General features: G+C 42.1%; 1 long non-coding RNA gene across 1 annotated transcript in view; it reads left to right on the top strand.

Annotated features, from left to right (window-relative positions):
* The first annotated feature begins 216 nt into the window (after positions 1–216).
* The window catches only part of LOC112550712, a 33675-nt gene continuing 29354 nt past the window's right edge, over positions 217–4537 (top strand). Inside the window, exons 1-2 of the long non-coding RNA XR_003094675.1 lie at positions 217–333; positions 1329–1497. This is a non-coding gene — a long non-coding RNA (uncharacterized LOC112550712). The remainder of the gene's footprint in view (positions 334–1328; positions 1498–4537) is intronic.

Here is a 4537-nt window from a genome sequence, read left to right as displayed (position 1 = left end):
ACACCCCCTTTCACCCCTTTACTCCTAGGCTCAGGTTTCTGTGCTGTGATATCCTATGAGCCTCTCTGCTCACTCTCAGCCAACTTGTACTGAGAGTCATAATTCAAAGAAGCTTGCTCTACAAGGAGGAGCAGGGTTCACGGTTGCTCCTTTCGTGACATCAGAGAATCCAGACAGGAGGTTTGCATGCCAAGTGCTGGGACACACGAGGAAGTGCCGAGAGGGAGCACCGCCTGCAGCTCTCCAGACCCCAGGAAGCTGGTGCCGGGGTTGTGGCATAGTCCTGGGTCCAGTGCTCTCTGTGCTGTTTTCTGAATGCAGAGCAGCTTTAGGGTAAGTGCATGCTTTCACTTGTCAATCAGGTCTAGGAAATGCCGCAGGTAAGACAGCACCCTTCAGCACCCCTGGAGGCATCAGGACTAGTCCTGGCTCCCGCAGGCACAGGATCTCTAGGGGCTCCCATGCTCATGGCTTTTCTCTTCCTTCCAGAGCAGGTCAGGCTCCCTCAAGCAGTGCCCAGTCAGAACAAGAGTGTCTGTGTGAAAGCAGCTGCTTGTTTGGCATGGACTTTGGAAGGGGTTAGCCAGGGAAGCATATCAGCACTCTGAAAACAATCAGATTTATATTTTATAGGAACAAATTATCCAGGACAAGCCCTTCTACTAATGGCTAGATTGGGGAGCATGGAAGCTGTCAGAGAGAGATGCAGAGAAACTAGTGGGTCAATGGAATAAGGTGAACCAAGATAGGGAGAAACACTTCTGACCTACTAGGGGCTGAGTTCACAGTACTGCCTGCAGTTAAGGATGAACTGGCACTTCCCATCGGAAGACCTGTCTTTTGTTTACAACTATTGGGACTGAATCTTTCTGTGCTAAGTGCCTGTCTCAGGGCACTTTGTATATGGAGAGATAGGGAGGAGTTTCACTGAACATTGAACAAGAATGAGATTAGGAAAAAAAAAAAAGGTTTTGTCCATGTTAAAGAGATTCCTCCAATTACAGAAAAGACGTGACTGTATCATAATGCATCCAGCACGAGGGGGCTGAATTAAAATTGCCCAGGCAACCTTATCTCAGAGACTTCCTAACTCTGAGATAAGCAATATTACCGGAATGTACTTTTAATATCGTAATTTGCATGCAGTTAACAATTATAATGGTTTGGGGCTCAAAAAGAATGTCAGCCATTTATATTTGACTATATTATTATATTAGGTTTGTCAAGTTCTTTGAGACACTTGCATAATGGTTTTCATGCAAGTGGCTCAAAGAACTTAAGACTCACAACATTTCCTCTAAAGGACAAATATTGTTTCCAAGCCACAGATGGAAAACCAGAGGCTTGTGCAGTGACCTGGACTTCCTGGATCAAGTACAAAACCAGTGGTACCACTGGGAAGAGAGCCCAGGAATCCTGACTTTGTGTTTGCCTCTGCTTACCTGGAATTTGACTGAGCATGAATGCAGCCAAAAGTCTATTGCTCCCCAATATACGGTAATGTAAAAATTCACTAGGGGTAGCGGTGCAATAGCAATGTAATTCTAATCTCTGTACCATGAACCTGGCTCCTTTAATACAAAGTCTTCATGTTTGTTGACCTAATTAAATTTAGTACACATGATTGTGCAGGGACCCAGATCCTCGGTGATTCTTGGAGCAGAAGAAAGACGAGGAGGGAGGAAAAACCCTGTATCCTAGGCCCATAAGCTAGAGTGGTCTCAGGGATGTTCTAGATTTTATTCTGTTTACAAAAGCCCATTAGGAATCTGAGAATAGCCACAGTTCAGTGTGCTCCAAGCAAGCTTCTATCTGCTCAGGACTAACCCACAATCTATACTCTACGCTGGAAGCAGAGCCTTATACCAGCTATAACCTAGCTGAGGAAGTTCCCCATCATGGACCCTTAGGAACACAGTCTATTTAATTCCTCCTTTATAGTTTCAAAATTGAGTGGAGGGTCCGTCAGCATAGGAGAGACCAAAGCCAGGTTAAAACCGGTCTCAGACTGCTCTAACTCCATCCCCAGTGCTAAGAAATAACCTAGAGTCACGAACCGTACAGCACCTTTTCATACAGAGTGGCTGGGGCCACTCCAATTGAGTATAATAAATGATAAAGGAACAATATAAGCTGTGCTGTAAATAATAATGCTGTGATTCCATTGATGGCTTTGGTGCCATTATAAATGATGGGAGAGAAGTCAGGAGGTCTTTTCACACCAGCAGACTCACACTGGAATTATAGATCTAATTTAAGTGCACTTGGGGGGTAAATTATTTACTGGATTGTAAAGCTCATGGAGATGGATGTTCAAGTAGTCAAGAGTCCTGGACTAGGTAAGCATTCCTGTCCTAATAACTGAATGTGGAATTCAGCCCTGTGCAGAAGGGCCAGCTTAACACTTCTCAAGGCTTATGCACCATTTAAGGTCTTCACCAGCCTGTGACCCACACAGTTCATTGGACTACACACATAGGTGAATTATACAATAGACCCAGGGGGTGGTTGCCCTGAACTAGGTTCCATTTTCACTGTTGAACTGGAGATGGAAGAGAAATTATTTTCAAGCTCATGGAGAAATAGTAGATTTTTTGTGATTCCCTGGAAGAATGTTATTTTGCTGTGTTACAATAAATGAATATGATGTCCTGAGGCTACCAGTATTCATGCTTACTGGGCATAATTCTCATGTCATTTAAGGTGTGTGTTTCTCTGTCTTAAGGCGAATAGCTCAGTGGCGAGAGCACTAGATAAAACACTAAACTTTGGAGAACCTGGTTATTTCCCTCTTCCATAGACTCCCTGTGTGATGCAGCAAAAATAAGAACCTAACTCTGCCTTGGTTTCACCACCTGTAAAATGGTATAGTAACTCTGCTGTGCCTCACAGGGGTGTTTTGAGGATAAATGCAGAAGGATGAGACTTGTACAAAAGTAAGTAAGATATAGAACAAAACTACTGATAATGCATAAACTGCAAAGGCTTAAGGAGGTTTGCTATGTGTAAGCACCCAGCCATTTGGTAGCTTAGCTAAATTCTCTGAAGCTGCAAAGTCACAGTGGAAATCTTACAATTAGATGCTTTTTCAGCAAGATCTTCTCTTGTCAAACCAAAAATATCTCTGGGACAGACTTTCTGTAGACAGCACTTTATATTTTTGGATCTGGCTGGGAACAGAAGCTAGAGAGGCAAGAAAGAAGGCTTTAAAACAAGCAAAAACTGAAAATGTTGTAGTATTAAAGACGACTTAGTTTGGACTTCATATCAGGATTTAGGGAAAGCTATGGCAGGCAGACAGAAGTTACAGCAGATGGTCTGTTTTGAAACATCTTAATCTGACCCCTGTGCAATGAGGGGTCAGATTTTCACCCGAACGGTCATTTTTTGAAGCTGTCTGTAGCCATGGACTTGTGTTTGGTCATGGCTATAAACTGCTTTCTGTGGCCAAATCAGGTGAAATTTGTCACTTCTCTCTGTGCCCTTAAGGAGGAGTATGTACTGGTTAAATAAGAGAAACAGAAGTCAGAATTCATGTCCTGGACTCTGTGTGACCTTGGGTCAGTCATTTAACTTTCCTGTACTTTAGATTTCTCATCTGTAAACTGAACATGGTAATAATTACCTCTCTGATAGAGGGCTTAATTAAATCAGCCTCTATACCACTTTGGTATCCAGATACACATGACACAATAAATACAGGATATTGTTGATAAGTCTGTTTATTTTCTGAACCAGATCACCTTTTAACTAAATAGAAACCACTGAGTTCTGCTTAGTTGTGCTGTAGCCCAGAGCTACACTTATAAGATTCTTTGTATTATTAATAAAGGAGACCCTTGGGGGCAGCATAGACTTCTGTTTTACATCAGGAAAGCATATGACATGATCCATATAAACTGGAAAGTTGACTTCAGAAAGCTTTGGATCCGGTCCCTGATGAAGTAGAAGGAAAGTTTTGAATTACAGGAATGTGACATAACTAGGAATGTTACAGTAAAAGGACTTACTAGAATGAAATTGTTTTCAGAACAAGATTTCACTCCACTGTTGACCTGATAGTTGGTCCAATTAATAATATATGATACTGGTCAACTGAGTCCGACAATCTCTCTGCTGTGACTGGAAGTGCCAGTCAAGGTTGTCTAAATTGTTTTTGTCCAAAACTTGGACTTTCAGGCAAAAAAAGGAAGAAGGAAATAGATGAAAACTTCACTTGGACTTTCAAAACAATATTGAATGATAAATATAGAAGGGCTAATAGAATGATCAGGGAATAGAACTCCTTTCTAATAAGAAGAGACTAAGAAAGTCTGGCTTTTATAACCTGCAAAATGAAGGCTATAAAGGAATATGATTGCTGTCTATAAATAGACCAGGGGGAACAAACAACAGGGAAGCAGAGTCCGTGTTTAAGCTAAAGGACAGCGCTGGCACAAGAGCAAGTGGGCATAAGATGGTCATGAATACACCTGGGCTGAAAATTAGAAGTTTATTTCACCATCAGAGAAGCAAGTTTCAAGAGCAGCCATCCAGC

This window comes from Alligator sinensis, unplaced genomic scaffold (assembly GCF_000455745.1).
Source record: "Alligator sinensis unplaced genomic scaffold, ASM45574v1 scaffold519_1, whole genome shotgun sequence".
Lineage (NCBI taxonomy): Eukaryota > Metazoa > Chordata > Crocodylia > Alligatoridae > Alligator > Alligator sinensis.
The sequence above is the reverse complement of the archived record's forward strand: the minus strand, read 5'-3'. Positions and strand labels throughout refer to the sequence as shown.